General features: G+C 37.4%; 1 long non-coding RNA gene across 1 annotated transcript; it reads left to right on the top strand.

The window, feature by feature from the left end:
* Window positions 1-9,978: 9,978 nt before the first annotated feature.
* Window positions 9,979-13,643, top strand: LOC130012987 (uncharacterized). Its single transcript, XR_008788250.1, has 3 exons — window positions 9,979-10,105; window positions 13,256-13,388; window positions 13,567-13,643. It is a non-coding gene; the product is annotated as an uncharacterized LOC130012987 (long non-coding RNA).
* Window positions 13,644-14,018: the final 375 nt, after the last annotated feature.

Genomic DNA, 14,018 nt, shown 5'->3' with positions numbered 1-14,018 from the left:
AAAGGGGGAATAACCGATGTGACCACTATTTGATAGTAAATTTACAATTTTCTTTAAAAATAATATTTCAAATGGCATTTAATATACAGCTCAAATATGGTTGTATTTCTACATTACGTTTTATGTAATCGTGCATTAGCCTTGTATTCATATGTACTTACACGTGATCTGACAAACCCGACAGTATATTTATACATGAAACTGTAAATATACATATAATTGTAACATAGTAGTTACCTGGTTGAACATGGAACAATGGTTCCATGACACTTCGCATGTCCTTATTGCCTTAGATCTGGCGATTTTCTTGCCCCCCCCCCCCCAAAAAAAACAACCCTGGATGCGGACCTTTTAACCTTATTAAAATATATGCATAACATGATAGCAAGGTATAAACTACTAGACTCGAAGCTTGTTTGTTATGAATGTATTATAATAATGGATCTTATCGAGTACGACCGAATACATGGGTTTTAATTATAGTCATATTATTGAAGAGCAATATAATTGGAAATTTATACTACATTGAAGTATAATGTTATATGAATGTGATAAGAGTCAGAGCTAAATAGATATCTGTTACGATACATGTCTATTTAAAGCATAATTGCTTTGTTTTCAAATTATATTTAAGACAGGATGTTTTGTAGACGCTGCGACCACCAACAGAAATTGTGAATAAAATGCCACGTCGAGCCCAGTTTAACTAATTCTTTGCGTCATTGGGTATATTCAACCAATCAGCTAATTAATAACTTGATGCCCGGGATCACCCCGACTGAGTTTTGCCCATCCAAATTCCTAGGAGGACAATGTTCAACCCCAAATTCTAATACGAGTATATATCAGTATATTAATCCATTCAAACACTTAACATTAGAAGACAGCAAGAGAGAGAGAGAGAGAGAGAGAGAGAGAGATGGGGTTTAACGTCCACTCGACACAAACTAGGTCATTTCGGGACTAACTTGTGGTTCAATTTTATTTCCATAATTCGCTTGCGCGTAGGGGTCTTTAGCAGTGGGAGGAAACCGAAGGACCCGGAGAAAACCCACGAGGTTGGACAGGCGACCCAACTCCTTGTCACGTACAACCGGGGATTCGAAACCTAGAAGACAGCGGTTTTTTTTTCATAAGCAACAATCTGTTTAAACGATGATGTTGATGTTCACCTATATTACATAGAACTGCTTAAGCACATTCCTATGGAAGACCAAATGGGACAATATTCATGATTCTTGTTTCTACATTCCAGTTTGAATATTTTAGACATGAACGCAACATTCTAAACTAATGATTCTTGTTTCTACATTCTTATGTCAACATTTCATGAACAAAATCAACATTTGACTTTATGTTTCATTTTCGGCGTTTTATCGGTAACTTTTATATATATATTATTAAATATTAAAATTAAAAAATAATTTCTAAATTTTACACGACAAAGAAATCAATTCATTGGTTTCTGAAAGCATCTAAAAAAATATCTGGAATTTGAACTCTTATGAAAATATTTTCTACGTTTCAAAAAGTCTTGAAGTTAAAATCTTGAAATGAAAATGTCCAGAAAAATATAACGAATAATCAACATTATTACACCAGAGGGCGTTAGCGTATGTGTACAACTTTGATACAGACTGTAGATTAGAAATCAAAAGTAGACTTTTCCACGAGTGGAAGTGGGTCTCTGTTGTGTTTACAGTAACTAGATACGGTATGTCAAGAGACGTACTCAAGTGGTTTGCGTCCTATCTGAGTGGAAGACAACAGACTATAGATTAGAAATCAAAAGTAGACTTTTCAACGAGTGGAAGTGGGTCTCTGTTGTGTTTACAGTAACTAGATACGGTATGTCAAGAGACGTACTCAAGTGGTTTGCGTCCTATCTGAGTGGAAGACAACAGAGTATTGCTATTGGTGTATCTCAATCAATGCCTAAAGTTCTTGTTTTTGGTTAGTAGGACGTTAAACCCCATTTCATTTCATTTCTTGATTTTGGTGTTCCCCAGGGATATGTATTTGGACCGTTTTTTCACAGCATATACTGCGCAAATTGGAGATATCATCTGTGAGGTGGGTCTTATTTACCACCTCTATGCGGATGATACCCAGTTATATGTTGAATTTGATCCTTTACCTGATACCAATACATCAGAACTTGAGGTATGCATTAAACAAACAGAGAGAGAGAGAAATGGGGTTTAACGTCCACTCGACACAAACTAGGTCATTTAGGGACTAACATATGGTTTAATTTCTATATTTCAATAATTCGCTTGTGCGTAGGGGTCTTTAGCAGTGGGAGGAAAGCGGAGGACCCGGAGAAAACCCACGAGGTTGGACAGGCGACCCAACTCCTTGTCACGTACAACCGGGGAATCGAAACCACGCCAGTTGACTCAATGACCGACCGTATGACACAGCGCGCGAGTGCTAACTATTCGGCCACCCAACCCCCCTTGAACAAATAAGAATCTGGATGCACTGCAACTGTTTGAAATTGAACGATGAATAAACAGAAAATATAACAATCGGGAATAAAACTCCATCCAACTGTGTCAGGAATCTTGGTGTGATCTTTTACTCTTCCTTTGATATGAAAACTCATGTATCCAGGCTGTGCAAAAAGGCGAACTTTTACCTGCATAACATTGGCAAAATTCGTCCCGGTATTGACCGTAAAGCCACTAAAATATTAATAAATGCTTTTATTATGCGGCGGGACGATTTACCCAATACTACCCAATACCACCCGAATACCACCCGAATACCACTCCAATATCACCACATACTACCAAATACTACAACATCTTTAGATTATTGTAATTCATTATTGCATTATAATCCTAAATCTCCTGTAAGTCAGCTACATAAAATCCAGAATACAGCAGCTTGAATTGTATCACTCACTAAACCATCTGACCATATTACACCTGTTCTAAAACAGTTACACTGACCACCGGTTAATCAACGCATCATTTTCAAAATTAACACAATCACTTTCAATTGTTTAAACGATCCTTTGGCACCATCCTATTTATCCGATTTGATTAAACAACAGGCACCTTCTTGTTCCTTCCGTTCATCTCATAAAAACCCCCAACTTGTATGTCCAGTACAGAAGTCAAAATATGGTGAGAGAATGGAACAAATTGCCACTGGAAGTTCAAAATAGTCCAAACTTAGTTATATTGTCGTCTTTTGTTTAGTTATACATACATGTATGTTTTTAATAGTCATATTTACATTGTAAAACGCTACAGAGCAGTCAGTCTAGCCCCGTCGGCTCCTGGATCGGTTATGTGGTGCGAATCCGTAACCAACAAAAAAAAATATTTTTTCAAGTAGAAAACCTTGAATTCGCCACCTTCCTTATTATCCAAACTTCTAACTCAAAACCAGTTATGCAGTACGGATATTAGAGCTTTCATTGGGTTTCTTTCTCTGAAAGCGTACTTACGTAACTCGGGCATGGTTTTAAAGCCGAATCATTTCGGGGTCTCTTGACAAGGTATTTATTTAGAATTGGTACAAAGAGCGTTTAAGAAGAGCAATCAAGTGTTTTCTTATTTTAATAATATGGGTTCCCCTAGAAATCGAACCAACAGTTTTAATATACATGTACGTTCCCGAACATCAAAATTTCACATTGGTGTGGCCTCATCATTGTGTCTTTACGACGGAAATTCTTTGACAAGATACCGGCCAAAAGTTATTAATGAAAACATATAACCAACCGCACAATATTTATGCCAAATAAAAACTGATGTTTTGCCTTGTCTGCCCCTTCTTTTATAATAGTACAAATCATCTTCCTTCTAACATCCAGCTGGTCGTGCATCTTAATGTGAGTTCTTCCGTCATACCTCATACATAAACCTATTTACTTCGAGAGCTAGATCTCAAGCGGAGCTTGTTCTTCCGGTTGTTCTTCCGTGTACCATAACCGCTGTGTTTGATGAATTGCTAAGTTTGACGTAAACAGATTTCACCTCCAAATGAAAGGGCATCTTATAAAAATATATCTCTTTCATTCTTTGCTAAATGGATTATATCCATAAATATATCTAACTTATGGGATGAGACAAGCGTTAAATAGTCAAGTTTTGACACATTAGTCAACAATAGAAACTAAAATTAGCAAACAAGTCGACTTCCGCTATGTATTTCGAAAACAAACAATAATCATGTACAGCCGCGGATAAAGAGAACGGGGAGGGGTTCAGGGCGTTGCATCTACAGCGTTCCATGTTTTCAAATCTTGTGGAAAACACCTCCTGAATCCCTTCTCGTGGGCGGCGTCGCGAATTTTCACTAAAACACTTCAATATCATGATCTTAAATGCCTGGTTATTTGGCTTAGCGGGGGGGGGGGTGTCAAGCGTGATTTCTGACACATAACTGGACACGATTATAACATTTGATTCCAAAAGCTACATCACCCTATCCAAAAAAGCTCAAAGTTACAAGCTTTCTGGTTGACTGGATAATTGGATCACTGGAGTGGCACATGGCTGAATGAGTGAGTGGTGGAACTTCCTCTATTTGTAAGGAATGGCGATTTTTAAATATCAATTATTAATGTTAAATGTTAGTTGTTAGTTACTGAGAATATAATTTTGAAAGATCTGAAGTAATAAAAGCACTCTATTTTACCGTCTCAGAAAAATATTGCGATGAACAATATCCATTTTATTTGGGCTGGTGTTCACATGAATTACCACCAATAGTCAGAGTTAGATTTCAAGTTTGTAGCAGTGCAGGAAATGAAATGGGGTTAAAGTCCTACTTGTCTGTTCCATCCGGGCATTTCGAATTCCAGCTGTCAAGAGTTCTTTTACATACCACCCGAACGGGTATATATTGTTCCCTGCTAGGCCCTCCGTTAAGGCGGCACCACTGACAGGGTGGGAACACGGCAGACAATTCTAATGAACTTTCCCGGCCAACACGGGGATCGAACACGGAACATTCAGATTAGCGAGGCATCGTGGCCCCGAACCGATAAAGGAGTTATTACTGTAGTCAGATTACACCGGAAACATTAAAGACACAAATAGCCAGATATTTGGTATATGCCCTAAAAATATGTAATATTTTAATGTTTTTTAAAAGTACATCCGCGTACTATATAAAGTAACTTCATGACGATGTCCGCCCCAGGTTTTGCCTCGCTCACTTTCGTTCTCGGTTTCCATGTCTCCACTGTGTGGTCGCCTAGATCGCCCACCATTCCTACCAGCTGCAGACTTTCCACGAAGAGACCACACAGCTACAAAGTTAAAGATGAGAAGGGTTCATAGTACCTACCACCTGTGATGGCCAAGACCCTAGTTATTGGATCCTCTAATCCTTTGGAAGATACAAAGCTATTCTGGAGCCAAGATCTGCCACATCAAACAGATCCTATAGAAATATAATTTTCTTCAGAAACAAAAATACCAGAATACCACAAGTACCACCTAAGGACGCACTTCGGTGCCACCAAAAGCAAACAAACATCAAATCAACTTTGTATACAAATCTAACGCATCGTATGTTTTTGTTTTATATAAAACTAGGGAATATCACGAACTAAATTTTCATCATCCTAGGTCAGTGCTTATGTGGAGACCTAAACCTAACCCACAATCATGTCAACAATCACGTACCCTAACCCTATTTACATCTCGCGACCTTGACGATACCTACAGGATGTCACATGCTTGCTCCGAACCACACACGAAGATAACACGATGGCTACACGACGTCGTATTGAGATTATGATGCGTTCGAAGTAGGTCACGAAGGCGTCGCGCGCCTGACTTCCGGATGGTAAAAAACCTTCGGCCGACCGTGGGAAATTCAATTGCTGATCGGAGATTATTGGGAACAGAAAACACAGTACATTTCAACATTATTTCAAATTAGATTAATTCAGCCTTATATGCCCAGCCTTATATGGGACACGCTTGAGCAACTGAAATTCGGCTGTCTTCGCCGTCACCGTGGCCCCATCATCTTGATGTCATAGTACTACGATGTGTTGCCTCCCTAAGACAATCGGGCAGAATCTTTGGTTACTTCGTATTATCTTCGTGAGGGGAAAAATGCACATTAGCACCGATGATCACACGAAGTAAAGACGAAGATGTTACGATTTGACACGATGCCCCCTCAATGATTGCCTTATGAAGGGCAAAATGGATACACGAATTCAACACGAAAATGAACCTTTGCAAGGTCTGTCGGCAAATATTTGGCATGCCAATGTTTTTGCCAGCCCTCAGGACAGTCTGACACCCGCATAATGTTAAAGCTGTAATGTATTCTAAATATAAATGCAATGTGCATATATATTTTTATGAAAAGGTGATATGTATTCTCAATGATGTAAAAACAAAACGTATTTACAAAAAAAAAGTCCATGCAGATTAATTTCTAATTTATTTGGAGTTTCTTCAACCGCTGAGGTTGGTGTTCACATAACAACTAACGTCAAAATATCCAATTGACTTCATACTTCACATAACTGTTATGATGAATTGCAATGTGAATCCTCATATGTCATAGGAAACATATGAAAAATAACAATCCCATGATCTGATTGGTCATGGGAGATTAATTATATTTATCAGCGACAACTTTTAGGATGCAGAAAGAAAATGACAAGCCTATTATAATCCATCTTCGATATGGGGTTTTCTTTCCATAAATGTAGGTATTTTGTCATCGCCGATCAATCATAGCGATAGGTTTAAACATAAACTTAGAAGCAATAACATTAATATCTCAGTCAATACTTGTACTGCAGGTTGGGTAATATATAATCAAAGACCTTCTGTGTTGGGGCTTTGTAAAGCTTAAGTAAGTATACAGTAATACATTGCAACTTACACAAAATATTTTATAAATATTTTCAATTAGAAAAATTAAATGTCTCTTAAATTAATGGGATATATATATATTGACCATCACAGATTATTCAAGATGGAAGGAAATGGTTGTTTGAAGAGTTTTAATTGGAACAATTATTATTATTATTTTTTTCATCGTATCATAATTTAATGTAGGGATTTCGTGGAATGAGAACAAAATGTGTATTATTGAGTTAGCCTGATTGAAAAATCATTTGAGGACCTAGTCAGTAATTAGAAAGATTGTGTTCTTACATTCTTTGCAAACAGTATAGACGGAAACGCCCCTAGCAGGCTTACATTCTCTTCTAGTATTGTACACGTATATTTTGTCTAAAATTACCGGAAGTATTGTGTTAGCAGCCCCATTACATTTGTTTCGAGGAATTTATAAATCAAATCTCGGGGAATGAAAATTCGTCAAATGAAACTCATAGTGATCATATTTTTATGCAGATGTAATGTATGCTTTCACACATGATAGATCATCTTAGACGAAGATACGCTGACAGTAAAAGATGGGGGCAGCTGATTTGATGACGTTATACGCATTAGCATTAGCGTGACGTCAATCACAGAAATGGGTTATATATCCCCATTAAGAAATATTAAAAGCTAGGATATTTATTTGAATGTAAATCGTATGTCTTGTATAATAGTATATTGACAGTAGTATAATGACGTTATACGCATTAGCATTAGCGTGACGTCAATCACAGAAATGGGTTATATATCCCCATTAAGAAAGATTAAAAGCTAGGATATTTATTTGAATGTAGATCGTGTGTCTTGTATAATAGTATATTGCTTTTATTTTACATAGGAAATGAATCTCTTTCTTGGATTAGTCACTTTAACAGCTGCTTTCCATTATTCTCATCAATGTAAGTAATTAATCAAGTTAATTTTCACTTCTTCTTCTTGTTTAAAACTTGAAAACCTTTTGAACAGTGCAACCAGGTACTTTTGGTTTTTAAATTAGTCTTTTCCCCGAAGCAATAAGAAACAATACAGGTGTTCCCGAAGAACAAGGAGGGTGGGGGTGGATGGCCGAATGGTTAGCATGCACGCGCTGTATCATACGGTCTGTCATTGGGTCAACTGGCGGGGTTTCGATTCCCCGGTTGTACGTGACAAGGAGTAGGGTCGCCTGCCCAACCTCGTGGGTTTTCTCCGGGTCCTCCAGTTTCCTCCCACTGCTAAAGACCACTACGCGCAAGCGAATTATTGAAATAAAAAATAAACCATATGTTAGTCCCGAAATGACCTAGTTTGTGTCATAAGGGTCGCCTGTCCAACCTCGTGGGTTTTCTCCTGGTCCTCCGGTTTCCTCCCACTGCTAAAGACCCCAACGCGCAAGTTAATTACTGAAATAAAATTAAACCATATGTTAGTCCCGAAATGACCTAGTTTGTGTCGAGTGGACGTTAAACCCCATTTCTCTCTCTCTACCCGAAGAACAAAAAATCAACCTGGTGTGGCCTTACGGTTGCGATAAAGTCGTAATATATACAATTTCATGTGTTATTCAATAGCTACACCGCGGAATATCCTTAGCTCTGAAAAGATAACATCTAAATCTAGGCTATTAAAATCAGTTGACAATAATTCGATGTATCAGTTTACAAATAATTTTTTCCATGGCCGTGATTTCACCGTACATCTCGGAATAAAGGTTAAATATAGAAATTAATGGTATACACAATCAAAAGTACTTATATTTTAAAAAATACATTTTGGTCCAAATCGACCAATTCTTACATGGAGTTATTTAAAGACTTCTTTTATTTGTATTGTCTCCTAACCAACATCTTTATTTGTCAGTGAATATAAATGTGCTTCTTTACATTTAAATAGTATATATAGCATACACATATATGGATTATTATCTTTAAAGATATCTAATTCATTTATTGTGAAATGATTGTAGAGTTGATTAGTAGCGAGATACTACATGTATAGTATATATTTGTATTTTGTGTTCACAGTTTTAGTCCGTACACAGCCAGATTCAAGTTTTACAAGAAACCGATATGATGGCGCCACAAATACTAACCAACAACAGCAACCACAATCACTGCTGAGTAATCTTTATGCATCTTTTACACGACAAATTCAAGTACCACAAAATCCCGCACCATTACCTGTCAGTAACAGACAATATCGATACAGATTATACGGACGGCCTCAGAGACCACGAACTAGACCTGTAGATTCTTTAATAAATCCAGTCGGTGGTCCAAGTTCTCTTCTTAGCCCAGGTACAGTAAACTAGTGGACATTGTCCAAGTTCTCTTCCTAACCCGTTAACAGTATACCTATTGGACATTGTCTGTGTTCTCTTGGCGTGTTGGATGGCCGAATGTATCATAAGGCCTGTCATTAAGTCAACTGGCGTGGTTTCGAATCCCCGGTTGTACGTGACAAGGAGTAGGGTCGCCCGTTCAACCTCGTGGGTTTTCTCCGGGTCCTCCGGTTTCCTCCCACTGTTAAAGACCCCTACGCGCAAACGAATTATTGAAATAAAATTAAACCATATGTTAGTCCCGAAATGACCTAGTTTGTGTCGAGTGGACGTTAAACTCTCTCTCTCTCTCTCTCTGTGTTCTCTCCTTAACCCAGGAAAAGTAAACTGGTGGACATTGTCAAGTCTTTATAGAATAGGATAGGTATCCAAAGCAGCACTTTGACTGGACATGCAAAAGTGCAACCAAACTGTTATAGCTATGTGAACTCCTCAAATGGGAAGTAGTATCAAGTATTTTTGAAAAGTCATCGGTGTAAATATCGCATTTAAAAATATGTATATTAATAATTTACAGATATAAACCTTATCGATAGAGAACTATTAGTTTAAAAAATGTGTTTTGTCGCAGCTCGTCATCGTATGTGTACTGATCCATTTTAACATTCAATATTCTACCAATGTTAAAAAAAAAATAAAAACAAAAACCCACTATTTGTTTATCTTAGATCTTCATGGTACTGTGGGACTTCCATCGCCAGTAGTTGATGTACACAACCCACCCATTCTGGTAGCTGGTCCTGAACTCCCATCTCTACCTGTACATCCAGCACATCCCATACATCCGGCACATCCAGTAAATCCAGTAGAACTGCAACCAGCAGAAACTGATCCACAATGTATAGAAATGTGTCAGACTAACATAGCACCTGAAAAATGTCACTGTGCTGAACATTTATGTGATGTAAGTATAAATTATCATTGTTGTAACATTTATGTGAAATAACTATAAATATATTCACAGTTTCTACAATTATTTTTCGAGTTACGGTTGTGAACCTTCCTGTCGGTGTTATTTTGCTCCGAAACTTTATAAATCGGAATCATTTTTGTCACCATAGCCTTGGCCCTGCATCCTGAATATAACCAGAAGATGAAAACCTTCGTAGCTTTCATCGGAATATATAGGGATTGCCATTTTAAAGGACAATATTGGTGCCAGTCATTATCACATATGTGTTAGAGCTGGTTAAACACATTCCAAATATATTTTTAACACAGAGATCACATACTGCACGCAGCGACCCATCTACGTCATACTTCCCAGAATGTGACACTGCACTGATTATCCGCCATTTAAAACGCTCATGTGATCATTTTGGGGCGGGACTTATCGACTCGAGACCGCTTTGTTTAGACAACAGAGTAAAAATAACCCACGCACGTGTTTTTTTTTATGTAAACACGGCATGTCGCTGACACTCACGTAAAAGCGATATATAATATGTGCTATTGGTAATATTGCAATAAATTTTTTACCATTGTAAACTGTCTTTAGAGTTTCAATCTGTTTATCTTTCAAAACAAGGTTAGATACTCCTAAATTTGTTTTCGCAAATAAAACCGCCTCTGTGAAATTATGTTTCATGGGCGCTGCCATATTGAATAATTAGAGGACTATTTTGTGATTCGGCTTTGATTAGTTTGACATTTTTCATATACACAGCGGCTAAATAAACATATTTAATTTCATTCAATATGGCAATAGAAGAGAAATAAATACTTTTAAAAATTTCTAAAAGCATACTTAGTGTTTTCGACTAAAATCGTCGATGTAGGAATTTAAATGTCGGTTAATTAGCTTAGGGCCTATTCTCAGCTGGAGCTAGCTGTAAATAGGCAGCCTAAGTTTGGGATGAGCGATCATTGCTACGATAGCTGAGTAATACAGGTTTCCCGTATCGGAAGTGACGAACGCCAAAGGAAAACACAAGTCGCTGCTCTATATAAATGACTGAAGCGACGAGTGATAACAGACACACGGCCGAATTTCTACTCACTAATAATTCCTTCCAAGACCAAAAGTTGTTATATGGGACTGTAAGAGGATATCTGACAATTCAATAAAGTAATTGAATGTCATTAGATAAGAGAACACGAGAAAAATAGAAATAGTCCGTACATTTCAATGCTTGTATTCATTCTATACCTTATAAAAACATGGTAATGCACGGACTTTTTCTGTTTTTATTACGTGTTCTCTTATCTAGTGGCAGTCAATTCTTTTTATGAATTGTCAGATATCTACGAAGGCGCCCATTAGTGCCAAACAAAAAAAAAATATTAATCCGTTTGAACGAGTTAGAATCTCGTTTGAACGAATTAGTATCTCGTTTAAACGAATTAATTATCTCGTTTGAACGAATTAGTATCTCGTTTGAACGAATTGGTATCTCGTTTGAACGAATTAGTATCTCGTTTGAACGAATTAATTATCTCGTTTGAACGAATTAGTATCTCGTTTGAACGAATTAATATCTCGTTTGAACGAATTAATTATCTCGTTTGAACGAATTAGTATCTCGTTTGAACGAATTAAGATTTCGATTGTACAGAAGCGTGTAAGGGACATGCAGAAATTGTGATTCTAACAGGTGTTTTAAGTAATCACTTGAACTATAATAATATTCAACATATTCCATCATATTCCGAGGGCCACACACAGGATTTTTTTCTGGATTACTTTTCGATCTTTTTTCCCAACTTGTTGACCAGTTTTCCTTGAGAAAACCCCAACTTTTGCCCAATTGTCCATGAGAAAACTACATATTCTATCTTACTGCACTGACGGGAAGTGGTAAGCTGGACGTCTCTGAAAAGGGTTGATCGATAAATTTTCAAGGAAGCAATTGTTGTTTTTGTTTGTGAAATAGAGGACTCTAGCCGATGAGGCTACTTTCCCCCCGAGAACCTCAGGCAACCAATTTGTTTTATGTACTACTATCGTAATAAAACATTACTATGTTAACCACATCCTGGTGGCTGAAGACTTACACAGAATGCGTATTCGGAAAAAAATGTCCCCGAGAAAAATTTTTTTCAGGCAATCGATATTCGAGATGTCTTCTGTTGCACAAATTATGCTGCACTGTGTAAGAACTTGCATCCTTTTATCTGAAGATTGTAGATGGAAAGTATCATTTGCACTATTTCAAAGTAAACCTGCATTTTCGTATATCATCCCGTAATTTGTGATTAATGACAATGACTGTGGAAATAATATAGGTTGAGGAACGGAAGATCTATGTTCGTCACGTGACTGGAAATTCCACCCCCGTCCCACCCTGACGATGATCCCTCCCGGAGCGGCGCGGCGCGCTCTCTAAAACAATCTCGGGCACAGTTTACTCTTCTAAGTTTTCCGGTAGCTATTTAGTAACCCGGAGTTTGGCCCTCGTGTGTGGTTTTGGACCAGGTAAGCGCTGATGAAATAAGTTCATTAACATACAAGCGAGCGATCGCCTACGGTCAAAGAAAAATTCCTTTTCAGATTTTTTTTAACAATTTCTTCTCCCAAATTTCTCTCAAAAAAAAATTCAAATTTGTTTCCAGTATTTTTCTCTGTAAAATTATTTTCTACGGAATGTTTTTTTGTAAAACCAATTTTTCGGAAAACTTCGAATTTTTGTTTTGTGACAGAAAATTTTTTTCGTCAAAAAAATTTTGGAGAAAAAAAATCGGAATTTTTTGGGGGGGTGGGGTGGGGTGGGGGGCTATTTGTAAAACGAACATCGTAATGACCTTGACCTTCCTTCATCGCCGCTCACTTGGTCAAAAACCGCACACAGAGGACCAGGCTCCGGGTTACCTATTTAGGGTGTTTTCCGGTATTTAGTGTGTTTTCCGGTATTTAGTGTTTTTCCGGTGTTTTCCGGTATTCAGTATAAAATGCTGTTTTCCGGGTGTTTTCCGGTTGTTTTCCGGTGTTTTCCGGTGTTTTCCGGTATATAGTATTGCCGTTTTGGAATTTATTTTACAAAACGAACTATATATAATTGTCTCATATTGATCTCAGTGTAAATGATCGAATGGTGTTAAATTCCCATACTTTCAGATACAACAGTGTCTTGGTGTTGAAGTATGCCGTTTAGTTAGGGAGAGAGGTATGGTGGAAGCTTTATGTTTACCAGTTGATTCCGGTACTGGTCAAGCTGCTGGCCAAAGTCATGGAATCCATCACACGACAGGTAATATCTGATTTTTCTGTAAGATTACCAGTACCATGTTTTGCCAGTTCACATAATATCAGATAGTTATGATTTAGAAGATATAGTCGTTCTTACTGCGTCTAGATATTATTATCTTGTATTTTAGACATAGAAGTTGGTATTTCCTGTTATCATATACAAGGTCTTGTCTTTCTAGGTTGTGGATTACCAATGGATGTAGGTATACCATGTGGAGGACCTTCGACTACTGCGTACTATTTTGATGTTATGACCCAAATGTGTGATAGTTTTGTTTTTAATGGTTGTGGGGGAAATAGTAATAAATTTAGAACACTACACGAATGTGAAGAAACTTGTTCACAGCAGCATATAACACCTGGTATTATAGATCATCATAATGCTCCTACAGTATCTCATGGTACTGGTGTAGTTGATCATATAGATCCAATAGGAACACCAAATGCAGGTAATTGAACCCCATAAACATTAATGCCAGTATTGGTGTATTTTCTTTTTTGGTAACGTATCCCATTTGCACTATTTGAATCCTTACACTTTCTAGAAGCATGAATACCTCTTGAGGATTATATATAGCTATCAAAGGCTGTAGTTTTTAAACCACTGGTTTGTCTATGGCATGAATGTTGT

Source organism: Patella vulgata, chromosome 5, assembly GCF_932274485.2.
Source record: "Patella vulgata chromosome 5, xgPatVulg1.2, whole genome shotgun sequence".
Lineage (NCBI taxonomy): Eukaryota > Metazoa > Mollusca > Gastropoda > Patellidae > Patella > Patella vulgata.
The sequence above is the reverse complement of the archived record's forward strand: the minus strand, read 5'-3'. Positions and strand labels throughout refer to the sequence as shown.